This window comes from Rhipicephalus microplus, chromosome 3 (genome assembly GCF_043290135.1).
Source record: "Rhipicephalus microplus isolate Deutch F79 chromosome 3, USDA_Rmic, whole genome shotgun sequence".
NCBI lineage: Eukaryota > Metazoa > Arthropoda > Arachnida > Ixodida > Ixodidae > Rhipicephalus > Rhipicephalus microplus.
In genome coordinates, this window is record NC_134702.1 from 78,172,117 (window position 1) to 78,191,406 (window position 19,290).

The 19,290-nt window shown below is 42.0% G+C and overlaps 1 protein-coding gene across 3 annotated transcripts in view; it reads left to right on the plus strand.

The window, feature by feature from the left end:
• LOC119182883 (pleckstrin homology domain-containing family G member 5) overlaps window positions 1-19,290 on the plus strand; it is a 759,199-nt gene that overhangs the window by 302,568 nt on the left and 437,341 nt on the right. The gene's annotated exons all lie outside the window — the stretch shown is intronic.

Below are 19,290 nucleotides of genomic sequence, written 5' to 3' on the forward strand. Positions count from 1 at the left end.
CTTGATGGAAAAATGCGTAGTTCTCGATCCTAAAGTACCTCACTGATATCCTTTCTATGAAAAAAAAACACTGAAAAAACAAAGCTAGAAGGAAACGTTGATATGCTCAGGTTCCTTGCGGACTCTTTCTTACCTTAGTAGAAGGCTTAAAGGGAAAATGCTTAGATTAGCCATTGCTGCTTCTTAGTTTTGTTGCACTTGACAAGATGGCTTCTGGAGTGTAACCACAAAGGTTCGAAACCCACTGAGCCCATTCTAACGGCACGTCAGTATTTGCACCAGCAAGACCCGTGAAAGGCGTTCCCGCTCTCAGAGGGTCTGAGATTCGAAGCTGATGGAAGAAATCACTTGTCAGTGCTTGAGATGAGCGAGAAAAGTTCGGAGTTTGATGGCATAGATTTTTAACGTTGGGGTCGTTACAGAACAGAAATAGGCTTACGAAGCCCACTGCTGTTGTTGCGGCGTTCGTGTGGCAGCACGTATAGTTGCGGATACCATAAGGAATCACGTAGACCGCGTTTTTATGAACATGAAACGCAACAGTGTTCGTTCATTTACGTGTAGATCAACCGTAGGGATAGCTAGAAAGACGGAAATGAATGTCGAACCTTCCACACTCTAAAAAGTTTTGAGGAGTAACTGCGCCGTTCATCCGAAAAGGGCGCTTTACTCCAACAAAGGATGAACTGCAGAAGCATGCGTGCCGTGCGCAAATTTCGGAGAGCAACTGCTTAGTCCTTCGTCAAAACGAGAGAAACGGGAGGACGAATTGCAACACTTACTCCTGTACGCCTAGAGAATGAGAGGGAGGGACGCGGGGGGTGAGCGAGTAGGTTTCCTTTCACTGTTGAGCACTTTTTTACAAAGTGCATTACGAAGTGTCCGTGCCTGGAAAATATATATAAGTGGCCGTAACAATACTCGTTCGTTTCTCGCAAGCAATAAGTGGATAAAATCGCTTAACTAGTCCACAATTACGAAAACACACGCATGCACACATGATCCGCATTCGGCGGAATTCGATGTCCAGCTTGCTTGATCGATCAGATCGTGCACGGTTTGTTTCCTTGCTTTTATTTCCACCTGCGCCGCAGTCGCGTTTATTTATCAGCTGCAACGTTATTTTATTTTAAAAAATCCTCTTAAGTGCCGACATGGTGACTTTACTACTGTGGTTCCCGTACACCTCTGTGGAACACGTTTACCCTTGCTTTAGATATCGCTGTAGCTTCTCGATCGCACTGTGAGCGCCTTCTCGTCTGAGCATGCTTGTAATACGTGCCAAACGAATATGCACACTGTGACGCGTGCGTCGTCAACATTCCTTCCTCCATGGTCATCAAATTGTCGTACCCGCGCTGTTGCAGCGGAACGGCGTGCTGGTAGTGTCGTAGTGTCGGAGCTTTTTTTTAAATCACGGAGACGTTGTGCAGCTCCAAGGCATGCAACGTGGCATATTTTCGCTAAAGGGTCGACGTTGTAACGAGGGCAAGGTTCTGTTTAGCGTTGCTTGAATCAGTTGCCAAATTTTGGACTCAGTGTTGCCAGACTGCCAACAAATTTGGCGAAGAAATTTGCCCCTGTAGTTGTGCCTTCCCCGTGAGGGCTTTGTGTCGTCCGCAGTGCATTTCGCAAGTGCGTGTGCGACGTTGGCCATTTTAATTAATGGAATGTTGCGCTGCGATTGTGCCAGATATTATGAATTTTGGCTATTTGGGCCCTGGGAGTCCAGAGCAATCGAGCGACCTGATGTCTTCAACATCCACTCAATATATTTAAATGAATAACATCAAGAAGAGGATCCTGCAGGTCATATTATATAAGCTGACCCGCCTGTAACGTCACCTATCCAGCCAATAACAAAAATAAACAAACATATAATAGCCCCCCCCCCCAAAAAAAAAACAAGTGCTTCTGAAACACAATTGTTAAAAAAGTTTTGTTTCTCATTATTGTCATTCCAATTTCATCCCCCCTGTACGTGAAGGTAGTCTTCGATGTAGAAATGAGTTGAGCATATATTCAAGATCGCTGCTGAACGCAATCAGCAGAGATGTTCCTTTCGCAAGAGATTGTGCCTGATCACCAGAGATCTCAACTCGAAAAGGATCTTTGAGATACACTTCTGGAAGGTATCTCTGGAGACAGGCCCGTAACGGAAGAGGGAGGGGGGGGGGGGGGACTCGAGTTTTTCTTGAAATTCGAATAAAGAGGTTGTTTTACCAAAAATAAATAATTAAAATAGGCAGTTTTCAAGGTTTGCAAGCCTACTTAAAAAATGTCTGGCTACGGACCTGTCTGGAGGTGTCCAGAGACAATGTCCTGCCACATCCCCTTCTCAGACACAACAAAGTGAGATGGTGCATCCATCTTTTGCATCTGAACTGTGTGCATGTGTATCTCCAAAACACTGAAATTGCCAGTGTCCTTATTGTATTAAATAACTCATTAAGTCCGAGCTTTAGTAACCCATAAGTGCCCTCTCCCTGACAGTGGGGCAGGCACAACCACAATTTATCCCTCCTTGTCAGCCAATGAGAGGGATCAATTCACCCAGCAATGCCTTAATTCTAACATCACCTTAATTTCTAACATCACAAGCTTGGGCTATTTGGATATACAATGACACTATCCACACACTCCACAACACATCTTGAATTATTTGCCTCTAGTAAGCCACAGAAAGAGCCAAAGGCAAGCAAACATAGCACAAATCAGAACTCCATACCTAATCTCCATGTCCTCATTTCTTTCTTGTCAATAGGATTCAAACCCAAGATCATCACTTTAATAAGAAAGGGGGCTGTACATTCTGTTCCATGTGAAGGGGGCTGTACATTCTGTTCCATGTGAACCACAGTGTGCACTTTGATCACAGAAATAATGTCAGGAATGGTAGTGAAAGCAACGTTGTCATTTGGTTTTTAGGCCTCGGTATCTGGCATGGAAGGCTGCACATGTGTCAGACGCATTCACCAAGTTTAGTTAAATCTATCCTTGACTATCTCCCAGAACACTGAATTTATCAATAATGCCATTGCCCCCTCTTTTTTTACTGCTTTCTATAAAAAATGATGTCCAGATTTGATGGACAAGAGCTTCATGAGGCAGTTGGAAATATAAAACAGTTAAGGTATCCTGAACATTGCTTAATTGGCTCTCTTGAGCAAAAGAAATCTAGAGAAAACAAGGAATTAACTGGTGGTAGAAGTAAGAAAGATAAGCATATCATAAATGTTCATGATCTGCACGGTGTCTCACCAAGGTGGAAGAAAGTTGAAACAAGGTGGCCACAATGTTGTCTTTTGGATGTGACAAGTTGGGCAATATTTGTGCTGCTGTTGATAGCGGAAGCTGCGAAAGCAGGACAAACAGCGAGGATGCATAATAAAGCTCGGACCAAATTCATCGAGACTATTTATTGCTATGTGAAAAACTCTTTTCATGTGGAAGGCAACATGCTTGCCAGACAGAAAAAAATCATCACTATACGTGCGTCTCAGGGAGTATAGGAAAACTTGAATGGACGCCTTCATTGAATTTATCGTGCTGTAAGGTTTGCAGCTTGCTTATTTGGTTAACAAACATGGCAATCAATAAAAACAGTGCTGTTACTAGCAAGCTATATCATGTCTGAATATCAATATCCACACCTCCAGGTACAATGGCAATACAAGAGTGCCTGTGGTACCTTCTGAAAGCCAAGGTACTATTGAAGCAAAAGGAGACAGCAGCTTATGAACTAGTAGAGGCTTTTTACATTGTTAGATGGCATGTGTGTTGCATATGGCCTTCATTATTGCTCCATGACGTCTAAAATAATTACCTTCTCATTGGTCTTTAGCTAGTTATGTTGGCACATGTAGTTTGGTCAAAAGTACATCCTTTTGCAGTTGTCCTTTAGTTCTTGTCACATGCAACTTTGTGTGTATGTATATAATATGTACACATTTGTAGTTACAATAAAATTTCTGTTAACAATTGGTAATTGGTAGTCATTAATATGTCGTTTCTGTATAGTTTTGTTTGGCTCTGCAAATTTCTGTGTAAATTACCAAAGTGCCCAACTTGCTGCGTCTTGATTCTTATTAAAATTGTAAGCCTTGCCCTCAACTTCTGAATATCTCAGCAAGCTGAGATCTCAAAACTGTGAGACCCTTTATTTGCCCGGGGCTGCTGAATTCACGTGCTACTTGGAGAACCAGATTTGCCTTTATGCTTTTCTAAGTGCCATATAAGGGCTCTTATCCAATCTATGAAAGCAGAAACATATTGCACGAATGGGACTAGGCATGGGCTCTGTTTATTCATAACCATACCTTTTATAAGTATAGAATGTGTACCTGGAATGTAGCTTTGTGAAATATACTTCCATCACTACAAGTAAGCAGGACACATGTGTGTAGATTCTGCTACCTTTGCTGAATAAACTCACTAGTTTGTGGACACCCTAATGTCACTGAAGAAGCTGAAATAAAAAAGCCCATCTGAAACCACTCCTCCAATCAATTGCCAGTGAAGCTACAAAACTGTGCCCGGAACTTTAGTTATTTCAGCATATCTAACATGACAGTGTAAAATAAATAACACAAACGTATAAGCACAAATATACAATGTACAAGTGAACAAAGGGAATTAAAGACAAGACTGGATTGTACTATATGGAAAAGAGAACATTAACAGGAAATGAGAAAGGCACGTCAAGGGCTGAAGTTACCTGTTCAATTATTTTACCGATTTCATGAAAGTGCTGGGTTTCATCCTTGTTATACAGTTTTTCACTGTCCACTTGATTCAGAGAAGCATAGAAGCTATAAGGCTTATCAATGCTTGCAAAGGGACTTTCAAAAGAGATTGTAGGAATTTTGTGAAAAGTGGACAACTCATACTGGCAAGGAGGCAGGGAACATGCGCATTTTTTCACTGTCGGCTCTTGTGGGGGCAATGGCAGGGCAGGAAAAAATCTTTGGTGAGGCTGCTCTGCCCCCATCTGGAGCACAAACCTTTGCCTGAGCAAAACTTGAATGCCTGTCATTGCCGGTAGCCATGTTGTGCGCATTCACTTGAAAGATAGGCATGATTGCATACATAAAAATGTTTCATCATGTAGTTATGTTTACATAAGAAAAAAAGGTTCTTTCTATCAAGTAAAAAGCAATAAACTGTCGCTGCATTCAACAAGAAAAGGAATAAAAGTAAAATAAAAAAATTGTAAATAAAGAGACTATCTAGATATGCAGCATTAAAAACACCTAATAATCGCATACGAATTTACGAGCGTATTGATTAATATGCTGGCCAAGGCCCGAGAATACATATATTTAACGTTGTAGACACCCAATTATATTTGAAAAATTATTTTTGAAAATAAATGTCAGTTTTTAGTTCTGTTGAGTGGCAAGCCCACATATCAAGTAAGCAACCTGACAGTAATGGCAGTAATGAATTAAAGAAACGAGATAAGAGTGCATTACTTTATATTCTTAGCCACTAACTTAAAACTTCACTCAAAATAAACAGGCACCACATGTCATTGCACTCCACAGAAAGTTTATTAGAGCAGCACAAGGACTTCATATATAGTGTGTGCATGACATAAAATTTTTCATTTTTACCGTAAATACTGGAACAGTCGCATGTGTCTGTCATCCTGCCACCTTCCCCATTAATATAGACATATATTTTGTGTTTATACAAATTTTGTGTTCATACAAATTTGTAACACACACATGCTACACAAACGTAGTGAGCCTCTTTGATTCTCCATCCCTAAAAATCTGAGAAACTGTAAACAAAGTTCTTCTTGGCTGACAGAATTGCCTCAAGTGGTAAGGGACTGTCAGGAACAAATAATTAAAGAGGCCAAGTGAGCTTCGCAAAGTCTCAACTTTGCTGAAAAAGAGCATGGCGTTAGCAAGTGGCAAAATTAAAAGCAATTTTTTGCTAGGCCTTGCATTCATTATGCCAAAATGTGTGCAGCTATGTCCACTATGAACAGTTTGTGCACATATGATGTATGCAGTAGAAAATTTTCTAGCAGTCTGACTGTAAATGCACTTTCATTCAAATAAAGTGCTACTTTAATTGAATTGCCAAGTTATTTCTCAGTGACTAAATGGCATATGACAGTCTTTTATCCTCCATCTCTACCAGTCTTAGACTGCTTGAAATGGCATTTTCAGCCAGTGGGCACTACTAATGCAGTATTTTTGGCAGTCTTGGACAGTCCAGAATGACGTATTTAAGGGCCCAGTGGGTACTTGAGAAAATTATAAATATTTACAAGCGTTATGGGCATCCATCCCATATGGATTCCTAAATTGTATACATAACTAATATTATATACCCACAAATATAAAAATGTTGAGCTTGTAGTATAATTTCATGACAACACATCTAGTTACTACAAATATAACTAAATCACAATGTTTGTTTGCCATTCCTTTCTCTGCCACCATAGGCTTTGTTCACAGCACATTAGGTGAAAGATGTGCTCAATCTAAATTAATTGAAATGTAAGACTAATAACTTAGTCTGCATCTTTTACAGGACATTTTCGTCAATATTCACCTTAATTCATGACATCATGAGGCATACATTTTTGACAGCAGATAAAGTAATAACAAATAAAACGAGGTGGCTACATTTTTAATTTGAACGAATAAACAAGTGCCTGTATAGATGTGTAACTACATGCATGACTTAAAGAAAGTGTAAATTTTAAGGGCTTGTTTTCTTTGTTAAACACATTAATAATGAGATCTAACAGACAATAATGCCAAGGAAAGTATGGGGGATTTTGTTAGAAGTAATTGTAATGTAGACATGAAGAAAGATAAGTGGGTGAAAAGATAACTTGCCACCCGCAAGTCATCTTTTCGCCCACTTTGATTTCTTCATATTTACATTACAATTGCTTCGTATAATAACTGGCTCCCATACTTTCCCTGGCATTATTGTCTATTAGTTATCATGAACACATGCATGACTTGTGATATTACCACATTCATAAGCTTATTATTGTCAACTACTCAAGATCTGTGCATATATTACATTAACCTTGAGTACTTCTTTTATGTAGCAAATGCAAATATTGGTCATTTTCAGGGTCTGTTCTGATGCTTTGTATGCCATTTAATAATTATCCACTTAGCTTTACCAGATTGTGGCCATTCGATGACCCAACCTGCACCATATAAAGCTAGGTGGATGTGTCACTATACTTGGCCTAATGCAGCTGAACTTGCAGTAATTCACCTATGTATAGTGAGCTAGCTGCCTAATCAAATTGATTTACATCTTCCCTGGTCTAACATTTTTAAAATGACCTCCCACAGATATGAGACTAGCTAATTGTAGCAATAAACCACAGAATAAAAACTAACCTTGCTTAACCACAGATAAGCTGCAACTCATGATACTGGGCATCCCTTACACTAAGCTAGCCTAAATTAACTAAAACTAATATACAGTAACTTTAGCTCAAGCTAGTAGTTGTCACATTCACATCCAGCTGACGTTATTGAATTTTACCATATTACCTCATAGTGAGCAGCAGGGTCTAAACACTACAGAGATAATATGTTGTTTAATTTATGCAGGAGAGTAGCATGCTTAAAGCAATGTGGAGAGCTTTTGTTTACCGTAGTAACTATGATGGTGAGCAGCAATGTACATTGTTAATCTTCAGAAAAAGCAAATTTTGTGAGCTCTCTCTTTCGCAGTGTTCTGTGAAGAATATTGCAATGTGCAGCATTAGCTATTTTAATTTCACTAAATTTTATTTTGCTGCCAAAACGAATATATGCTGCAAGAAGATTTTTAGAGGCAGATTATGTGAAAGCAAAAAAAAGTGTGTTCATAGATTCTAAGAACTGTAACTAGCATATCTGCTATGTGTGTGAATGAAACTTCAATATGCTTAATTCATGTGGCATTCATCTCAATTCTGTCTCACTGCCATATATTTTAACTGTTAATTCAAGTGAAATATTACTTGCACGAGCATTAATTAAACAAAGTGTTCAGTTGTATGAAGTTTTTTTTAAACCCAACACCAAAGTGCTATTGAATTTTTTACAATGCTAACCCACTACATATTAACAAAATTTTCTTCAGAGTACACTTCAGTTCTGCAAACACATTTCCTGACATAATCCAATGCCCCTGAAATCATATATTGATTACTCTAAGAAGTAGAACCACACTTTTTGTGGTTCTACTATCTGAAACACAGCACCAGTGTGTCTGTTAGGCACAAATGTCTTTACCCTTTTGTCGACCTCTCACAATTTTTATCTGTACATTTGCTACAGTTCATTATAATTTATTACACCTTTACTTCTTGTGCCTTTGTTTCCATCATTTTTTCTTCGCTTCTTACCTGGAGGTTTCTGCTATTGCTTTAAAGTTTGGTGCATCTAATTACACTTTTTTGCCTTTCACATGAGCACACGAGTTGTGCACATATAGTTTTAAAAAGGTACACGTGACATCTTGACGTGAATATGTGGATTGCTTTCTGATGTGGCATCTGTTTTAACTTCTCTGCCTTTTACATAAGCTTGCAAGCTGTGCATGCATAGTTTTAAAGAAGTACACGTGATGTTTTTCCGTGAAAATGTAGATAGCTTTCTGACATGGCAGGTGTGACTGGAAAGGCATGGTATGATAAGCTATAAAAGAGAATAGTTGGTGCAATAAAGTTCCGCTGTAATTTCACCGCTTGTCTAGTACACTGTGTTCCTTAGTCCTCATCCTTTTGCTGCACTGTGTTTCCTCAGCTAAGTATATACCAACTCACTCAAATCAAAGTATTGGTGGAGGTCAACATCTGATGTATGCTTCTCTTGTGCAACATGAACGAAATAAATGGAAGTAAGCGTCCCATTCGACAGCGCTCAGTAGCAGGAGCTTAGACTTATTTACAGTAAAACATAGCTTTGAACGTTGAAGTATTTCAACAGATGTATGCTGATATGCTGGTCACATATTTCTGGGTTTTGGACTTGCCTTTAGCACACTAATGACCATAGGTCGGTAAAAAAACTGGAGCTCGCTCAACAAATATATGTAATCTGCTCTGAGGGCTCACTTCGACTCAAACCCACTAAAACTTGTGTCAATTGAACTCACTCAGACACACAATTTTTCTCAGCTGAACTCACTCAGACTCACCACTTGACCCGAGTCTGAGTGAGCCTGAGTGAGTAGACTCATGAGTCCACGAGCGTAAAATCAGCTTTTTCAATCATGGTGTCAATACGCTTTAATGCCAACATCTCACAAAATCCGTCCTCTACGAAATGCATTTTGATTTTACATCATCAGATATCAGTTATTAGGGTTACAGGACATTAATACAAAGTATGCGACTCAAGCAAGATATTTTCATCAAGGACCTCCCAAAAAGTTTGTGAGGCAGGTCTCCCTAAGACATGTGTGAATAGACACCACCATAAAATCCCGAACAAGCCCCACGATAAAGTAAAATCTGCTGAGAATTACAGGGGAGGGGGGGCTTGCTCGGTCATGGATCGAAATTTATGATAGCGAAGGAAGAGCCACTAAGAATAAAGAATGCACACCCATGCTTCTAATTAAATGCTTCATTGAATACACATGCATTAATTCTTTTCATTCGTCCTCGTTGGGTGAATAAAAAGAGTGAATGCCACAGTGAAAATGAAAAGGGCAAGAAGGGGGGAGTCATATTTCAGATTTTACGAAAAATAGAGGGGCACTTGTGTTCAGAATTTTACAGTATAAAAGTAAGCCAATATAATATTAACAGCAATGATGGGACAACAGCGGGGCAATAAAAGGTGGAGCTCACTGAAGAAATATATTTTTCCTTTAGGGCTCACTCTGACTCACGAACATTTTCATAAACTGCACTCACTTACCATCAAACTCACCACAATATTACTCACCTGGACCAATATGAGCGAGTCTGCTCAAAATTTTGCTGATCCGTGGTGATGACACCTTATCTTTGTGCAATTCAGAAAAACCAGCATTTGTGAGCGTTTTTTCACACACTTCTAACATAGGATTTTGCAGTCTTATTACATGTACAGTATTCTAGTTGTCTGAATAATTGGTTGACTTAGGTTTGTTTGTACTGCTTCATTACTGTTCGATTCATTTTTTCGACTTCGAATCTTATGGAGGAATACAAGCAATTTCTAGCCTAGACGATATGCACGCTCATAACAGCAAACCATTTTATATACTACTACATGAAGTTGCTTTAACTTAGCATTCTAAAGCGTCACCTGAGGCAAGGTGAAAAAAAATGGGATACGATTGATTGAGAGCAATGAGATAGGGCAGCAGAGTTTCAACTAATTTATTTTCTAAACTACTACTAAATTTATATATTTATAGATATGCCCACAAAAAGAGGGTGCAGTGCAAGTACACTATCACAGAGCACAAATAGCTATCACACAGCACCATATAATTGTAGCCATTCATTTTAAAACAAAGAGATTGGAGGGATACTGATGCATCATCCCCCTTCTTCTGTAAGTGAAACGTCTAGTCCTCCACATGCATGCTAAGGTTTCCCTACTTCTTTCTACCACACAAACTTCTCCGAACAGTGGCATGCAGCCACACAAAGCACAATGGAATGGCAGGTGTGAACCTACGCCATTCTTGGTCTATATAATTATGCTCTTTTAGGTGATCATAAACGCAGGGTCCGGTTCGACTTACGTATGCCTTGCCACAGCTCAACGAAATTTCATGAACAATGCCCACCAAGCAACGCAGCTGGGCATGCTTCATTTCTCATGAAAGCTTGGCTTTTTGCGAAGAAACGTGGGCACGAAGTTTCGAGAGCCTGTTGGGTGCCGAGAAAACGACTGGAACGTCATGCCTTTTTGTAACCTTTTCCAAATTGTGGGCAATCTTGTGTGTGTAAGGCAGAACCAATGGCCTCTTTTTATGTACACTCATACTGCCTCCTGCATCCTTAAAGTTCTTGGAGGAGAAATTGAGACACACTGGTTAAAACCACTGAAGAGAGGCCTGCTGCAACCAGCCTTGTAATCTGTACACGAAAACTGTCGTCTATGATGTGCTCAGACAACTTGAACAATGCAAATCAGAGACATATTGTCGCTATGGGTCTTTTCACGGTTTTTTTTATGCGTAGGTTCATAAGACAGGTGGACAGGCTTAGCTGTTAAAAGAACAGTACATTTTTCAATAGCATTAGAGGTATTGTTCCAGGAAAGGTCATCAGGTATAACAACAAAGCCACCTATTCCCATAATGAAGAAATGTACAAGCACAATAAACACTTTTACATAAACACCATTATGTATTACATTAATTATTAATCACCAAGCAAATGTACAAAATGCACATCAAAGGGCCCTTAACCGCACAGAGGTTGAAATTCAGTTGTGAGGAAGTTGTGCACGAGTGTTCAACAAGCCGTGAGAATTTTCTGAAATGGTGCCATAATAACGGAGTTAGACGTGTTTAATTAATGAAGTATGGCGATCGCTCCTCTCACTTTTCTCTTCACTACCCGAATAGGTATCCTCTCCAAAAGCTGCTTTGCTTTCCCTCTCTTCGAGTGACCCTCCTGATCTCGCATGGCATGCTGGTGCACATGAGGTCTGTGTGTGGCTGGTACAGACGCGGAGAACGGGTACTGCTGGGATGGCTGGGAAGTGGCTTTCACGGGCAACACAACGAACAACAAGCAGCACAGACAGCTGCTTGCAGACTAATCGGAAGTACGCAGTGGGTTTTTGTTTGACTAATCGCTGTATGATTTGTGTTGCAGCAATATATTCAATTTCCTGACATCACATGGGAACCAGAAAGGCCTAAAAAGGAGTGATTGTTTCTTGAAATTTGTGGCACGCCGGCAGCTTGTAGCACTGCCATGTGTGGCATCGTTGAACGTGACGGCATTCTGCAGACGGTGCGCATGTTTACTTGAAAAGTTTGAAAAAATATTGAGGTGGTTTAGGGGCCCTTAAACGCATAATTCACGCCAGAGTAAAGTCATTGTGCCTGACAAGTCTTGGGTGTTTTCTGGATTTCTTTGCTGTTTTCCATTTGAAATTTTTATATTAAAGGGAGCGACAGCCTATTTTCTAGGTGCCTGTTTTCATTAGCGCTACGGAAAGCTTGCCAGCCGGTGAGTCTAATCATGTAATGGTAAAGAAGAAAGCACCGCGAAACATTCATAATTCAGAATTGTTCTATCTGTAATGAATATGAAGTCGTGTACCTATATGCTGCAAACAGTGAGCGCAAGAACAGTTCATGTTAGAGCGCAGTGGTTAAATGAGCATGTGTGCGGTTGACGCACATGCACACGACTCGACTTAGTCCACTGGCAGCCACGATGGCAGTGCCGCTTCTCACTCACCATGCAACTTCTTTCATGTCGCAGCGCAGAATTCATATTGCTTTAGCGCAGCTCAGTTTGAGCGTGAAGATGCTATGCAGTCAAGAAGGGGAAAAAAACAGATACAGACGACAGTGTCAGCGCAATATTAATTTATCATGCATCAACTCGCCCATTCAGCAGTACTAGTCTATTTCAGCGCAGAATTGAGCAGGGCTAGATATTAATACACGTATTTTAATTTTGCTAACTGGCATACATGATGGTGTCAAGACTATGTACAGCAAAATGATTGACTTCGTAGTCCATATTCCAGCTTCAAGGTTATTCTGCTAGGCTGCACAAAAAGATGGTGTTTCTTACATTTAAGCACGATTTAAAATATAAATCCTAGTCACAACATGAAAAGAATGCTGGAATCGGTCAGTATATTTCACGGCCTTTTCATTTTTCCTATGATCTAAACGCACATTCTGGCCTGTTGTCGGTCCCTTTAAGGTGAATTACAGCACAACTTTTATGTCGCAAAGGTGCACTTCACAACATAAACAGGAAAGTTCACTGATTCACTCAGCAACCATGCAGTCTGGCATTAATGCATTGTTCAAGTGGTTATATGTTGCCCATTTCTTGTGACAAGATGTATTTGGGGTGAGGCCCACCACTGGAGGCGCGAGCCCTGCAATCGCGGTAGCATGCAGAGTTGGATCACGTGATCTCGCCTCGCTCTGGCGAAGGAAAGCTGGTGGTTGGATGCGTTGTTTTCACTTTTGAACAGCGTTGTTTTGCTCTCACTTGATGTATGCGAACTTCTACAGACTACACAATCTGGAAAGTTTGAAGCAAAAGTTATCGGCGGTGTGCTGCAGCGTGCTACGTACACGATGACACCGTCGCGGCCGCTGACAATAACACTGTCACCTCTCTCTTTCTATTTGTTGTGGTTGTTAATTCAAGCCTATGGGGTTAAAATAAGCACCGACCACGATTGTTCACATGAAAGCAGAACGTTTCAATTACCACACGGGAGCCTCGTTCAATAAAAAAATGAATGTGCAAACAGACCGATTATGCATATTTTAAAATATGACGTCGTAAAGGCCGCGTCGCGATGAAAGCTCGTCCTCCCTGTGTGGAGGGAGCCTAGGCGTTTTAAATAAGGTTGTTCTCTTTCTCACGACGCACGTACGTAGATGTGGCAGAAGTCTTTGTCATTACATTTAAGAATGTGCGCCGTCGTCTGAATTGTCAGAGAGTGAAGATAAAGCCCGGAAGTTCAGTTCTTTCCCTTAATTTTTGCTAATTTAACCTATTCCGGTCTATTTCGTGGCCAGTTGCTTCTGCGTGTTCGGCCAGCACGTTCGACGAAACCTTCGTTCTTGCATCATACATGTGCCGCTCCAGTCTGCTAAAGCTGCTTTTCTCGCCAAGGTAACTTCTACCACAGTCTGCGCCACCCCCACTCCCCTCTCCTCCCCGGGTGTCTGCCCCATGTGTGTACTCAAGCACACAGGTTTCTGTCTGCCAGTGGTGTAGCCATGGAGTGGCACACCAAGTCTGTGCCCCCCCCCCCCCCACCTCTTCCCCTGAAATTTTTCCATGGCAAAAAGCGCACGAAATAACAGACAACCACATCTGCCTCCCCCCCCCCACCTCCCAACTCTATCAAGGTGGTGCCCCCTCCAGAAAAAGTTTCTGTCTATGCCCCTGCCGTCCGCGACTTCAGCTCACATGGTTCTTTGAGTCTGCAAAATGGGCTCACGGCCACTTCTCAATGTTGTTTTGATCTACAGGCGGAAACGTGGCCAGCTTCGAAAACTGATTCATCTTCTAATAGCTACCGTGAAATGTCACACAGCTTATGAATGAAGTTGGAAAGAAACTGGACACTGGCATTTTTACCGAAACATGAAATTGCCATTTAGATCACGGTACAAAAGATGTACCTCGCAGAATGTCCTTTCAAGGGCACAAAATAATACAACTGGCGCGCAGTCTGTTCGCTGCGCTTATCAAACCCGGTCGGGATTGCTTTTTCTTTTTTTATCACGATTTACCTCTTCGTAGAAGCTGTGGAACTGGCAATCATTCATTGTTTTCACTCATGTGTGGCTCAATGGGGATCAAATGCGCACCGTCTAACAACCGTACAAAATTTTCACAATAAATATTAGGATCGTGCCGCAGAGAAACTTCTCCTCGTGTGAAATTTTACCTGCATATTTACAACTCTGAATGAGGCATGCATGTGCATGTGACTCGCACGTTTGCCCGATATCATAACAGAAAGGTTGCGGCTGTAATAATCCTGTGCTGCTTCCCACAAAGCGGGGAATCCATTTGCGCTGAGCTTCGTAAGGATATGTGTGCTAAGCAAAAATGAAAATTTGCGCATGCTTGTCGTGTCAACCGCGGTACGTCTTTAGATGCAAACCTACAACGAATGAAAAAGTGTAATTGCGCACACTTCTTTCAGCAAAAATAACTCTTTGTCACAAGCACGCGTGAATACCCATTTGATGCTTCAATTCGACATGGAATGAGTCTCTACCTTTTACAAAAACAGAGAGCTCGGCCAGACGACGCCGGCAGTGAGGCATTATGAGAAGTGTAAAACTTTTCCAGAGCAGTTATTTAGCACTTTGCACAGTCAGTAAAGAAGCTACGGCAGCATTTCTATGATTTCGTTGAGTGAAGTACGACAAGAATAACAAAAAAAAAGAGACGCAAAAGGGGCTACGGGCTGCGCGCGAGAAGGCTGGCGGAGCAATCCAACCACGTACATCATAGGAATGCATCTGCATGGTGGCGCCATGGTATATCCTTGCTCCCAATACTGTACAACAAAAATGATTTCTTCCCGATATTCGTCTTTAAACATAGGACTCTATTTTCATACATTCCCTTATGAGTTTAAGAAAAAAAATCTAGAAATGAATCACTCCACTGAATAGTTCATACAATACTGTCAAACAATGCACAAGTTGTCTACCAAGTTTCCCACTTGGGGACCAGTTCACCTGTCCCATAGAGGTCCAGCAGGTATGGCTCATATCTCTCACTAGCTTCTTGAAGTTCCTGCTCATCTGCTCTTCGAACGCAATAGCAAAACCTGTGCCTGTCGAAGCACTCAACCACCAGTGTTCTCGTGAGTGTGTAGAGCACTCCTCTCGCCACAAGTAGTCGCTCAATCTCATAGAACTGTGGTCCCTCCTCTGTTCTCCGAACTAAAACACTCCCAGCATGGTACGTGCGTCGGTCGACCATTGCATTTTGTACTTCATGCACTGTCTTCGACAAAACTTCTTTGGCACATGTTGGCAGTGTGCTCCATTTAACAGGCCTGCTTCCTGAGGCTTCTAGTTCCTGGTATAGCTCAAAGTTTTTCAGATGACAGCTCTGTTTCATCTGGTGCCTTTCGGCCAGAGTATGTGTCAAGTTTCTGTAGTTCTTGATAGTTGCAGCCATTTTTTTGAAGCTTTGGTGTTTAGCCTCAAATCTCATCGACCAAAAGTTCTTGAGTGGGCCAAGCTCACGCACAAATCGAGCATAGTGAACCATATAATGCAGCTTGGGGATGAGTGCTCCAGGGCCATACCTGGCTGAAAAATCAACCAAGAAGCTTTGCACAAGCACGTCCAAGTATGCAAGGCGGGCCGATGAGATTTCAGCTGCAAAAATTATATCAATGATCTCGCGAAACTTCAACAGGAGCTCCCAATCTTCATTGCCTTCTGGGATCCTCGTTCCAAGGATGAGTGGTAAAAATCTCATCAAACACCATTTGCTGGATGCCGTTCCTGCCAATACAGCATTACTGTTCAGAAACGACATATTGATTGCAGGAGGCTTGTTTTTTGTGTCGTTCTTCCCGTACTTGAATGCCCACACCAAATCCAGATCCTGCTTGGATAGCAACCTACTAGATAAGAGCGATCTTAAAACTTGCCGAAGCACGGATTCTGCACCACCTTCCAATATGTCATGCATTAGGTCTGGAGGCAACTGCCGAGTCACATCAAAATAGGGAAGCTGGAGCAGGGGAGAGGCCTCATTGACACCATACAGACGTCTGTTGGCTGTGTTCACAGCTACAGCTGCAAGGTGCAATTCATGCCTACCTAATGTGCGTGCTTGACACATGTCTTCATGCGTTTTTTGTGCTAGCTGCTTTGAGGATATCATGCAGAATCGACAAACTCGCCCATTGCTGAAACAGCAGGAAAACCCGCCAAGGCGGTTCAGGGACAGATTGTCACCACAAAATGCAAGCACAATAACTCTGGCATTAACTTCACGCCCTTGCACACTTAATACGAGGCCCTCCTTGTGCATTGCCTTCAGGTCATCCAGCAGTGGCTGTAGTATAGGGCCTAGACCATGAGTCTTCACATATGCGTAGCGCACAAGCATGACCAGATAAATATTGTCAATCTGTGACCTATACCTGGCATGAATGTTCACCAAACTACAGTACACTGCCAGGATCTTGTGCTTTCCTCGTTTAGCTCCGAGGGGATTTACAACTTCTATTTCATCTGTGTAAAATAGAAGAATAATTGTGTGTGTGCTGCCCTCGGGAATGATAGATTGCATGTGTTCCTTGAACACCAGGCCATCTGTGTGATCTCTGTACACAGAGGTTTCATGCCTCTCAATATTTACAGGTGATTTTAAATGGGCTGCAATGTCCGGGAGCTGGCAAAGTACAGTGAGAAGCTTTGGCAATGGGACGTAATGATAGTTTGCATCCTCACCGACATAATGCTCTTCAGCTGGTACAAAAGGGAAATTTTCCTTCACATAATTGTCTCGTTTCCATTTACTCTCAATCCCATTGAACAGGTCAGGCAGAAATGAACAGCCAAGAAGATTTTGCAATTCAGGACCCATCACTGATGTCTCCATTGCATTCATAAATTCATTACCATAAGCCTTAAGCACAAGCTCGAACACCTCCTTCAGTTGGGCAAATATCTTCACAGCTGCAGCATGTGGCAAGCTGTGTTTTGTAGTGATGGAAAAAAAGAAATCCCATATGGTGGATTTAACTTTTTCCAGAAAGCGCTGAAAGTGGTCACGTGGAGCTGCAGTCTGCTGTGATTGCAAATTCCTCACAGGAGTTTTCCTATGCGAATAACCGCCGCGAAAGATTGGCAGTTCGGCGCCGTTCATTTCAGCACTGTGCATATCCGCACTGTCCATTTCGTGCCGAAGCTGTTCGCTTGACGGCAGTTCAGTGCTCCGTCGATCCCTTGGGCGCTCGAGCGACCGCTGATGGCAATTGCTGCCATTTTCTTCAAGCACGGCTGAGTGGTGACGATACAGGTGTGATCTGTAGGAGGAGAAGTTCGTGTACGTGTTGGCGCAGCCTTCGATGCCGCATATCACGCTGAAGTTCGGCTCTCCGCTGTGCTCTAACCCTATGTGCGTTATCACTCTTACCAGCTGGTAAGAGAAAAACGGGCATCTCGGACAGTACTTTGCATTCATAGTTCTAACCACAAATCACCAGAACATTGCTCGCTGGAAAGCCACACGTCCTAGGTGTTCGTAAGATTAGCAGGCGAGAACGTGAATAAGTTCATCATAGTAGACATCCGGCACATGGAAAATACGAGTCAGGAGAAACACGCCACTGAAAGCAGAATAAAGAAGCTGTCTTTTTGCTGCAGCACGGATGAAGGAACCAAACGAACGCTGTAGTCGTCGTGAACAACGCCTGGACACACGCGGGCAGTGAACACGGGTAAGGATGGGTAAGGTGGCTCAGTGTTGCCACGACACATTTAAAAAAAAAAAAAAAGTGGCTAGAACACAGAACACCTATACACTGCTAGAATATGTCTTCGAAAAATGAGTAGATCTCTTTATTCCGCTATTTGCTCTCGCTTTAGGAATGCCAAATTCAGCGCCTATAAAGGTCATTTTTATAAAACTGCACTTTTTAACAAATAGTAAAGGAAATGTCCCCGACATGAGCCGTACGTGAGCAGGATATATAAACAAGGGATACCTACAGCCTTGTACTCGCATGCAGCCGGCCAGCAACTGTTTTGGGGTTGGGAGGGGGGTGAGGCAAGCGTTACGAGTAGCTGTGGACACATATCGTAGGCAGACCAGGAATGTCCATTACACTGGCGTCTACTTCTCATTACACTGAGTAATTTATGTTATTACATTCCGAGAGTACGTCAGCACTTATAGATCGCAGACGTCAGCATTATTGAAACGAAGTGCACCTCACGGTGCGATGATGCGGATATCATACGTACGTAACGCTAATGTAATGTTTCTTGCATTGCTATAAAAACAGAGTGAACACTGGAACCACAATTGACGTTAACGCGACATGGCGCCTGTAACATAGACGTACCCTAGGAGTACACAAATAATGTTTATTGAATTTTTATGAAATTAGATAACTAGCACTACAACCACACAGAACTGATGTTGCCCCAGCACTACACCTGCATCGTGTCTTTTTCCAGAGCATTTTCAAGACATGGCGTACGTGGCTCTGTGACAGGGTGCAATTCCTGCTGGGACCCTGACATTTACTTTTTATATTCATCGGGTAAACGCTGTCGATGTCAGTTTACGATGTCTGTCCTTGCCGTATCCGGGGTAGATATAAACTATCACCTGTGGCGCGCACAAGTTTGACCACGTACGTACGGGACAGCATTTTCACGCTCTCATGTTCTCTCTTATCCTTTCATACCAATTTTGCTCCATACCAAGTTAAACAGGCGTTACTACGTTATTGTGCACCGCGTAAAATACCGTGTTATTGCGCTTGTGTCCGTCTAGTCATTGACTCCAAGTGTTCGTCATAAGCGGTGCGCAATAACGTAACAACTAGTAAATAGCTACCAACTCGCCCAAGCAAGTACATCCTTAAACAGCTT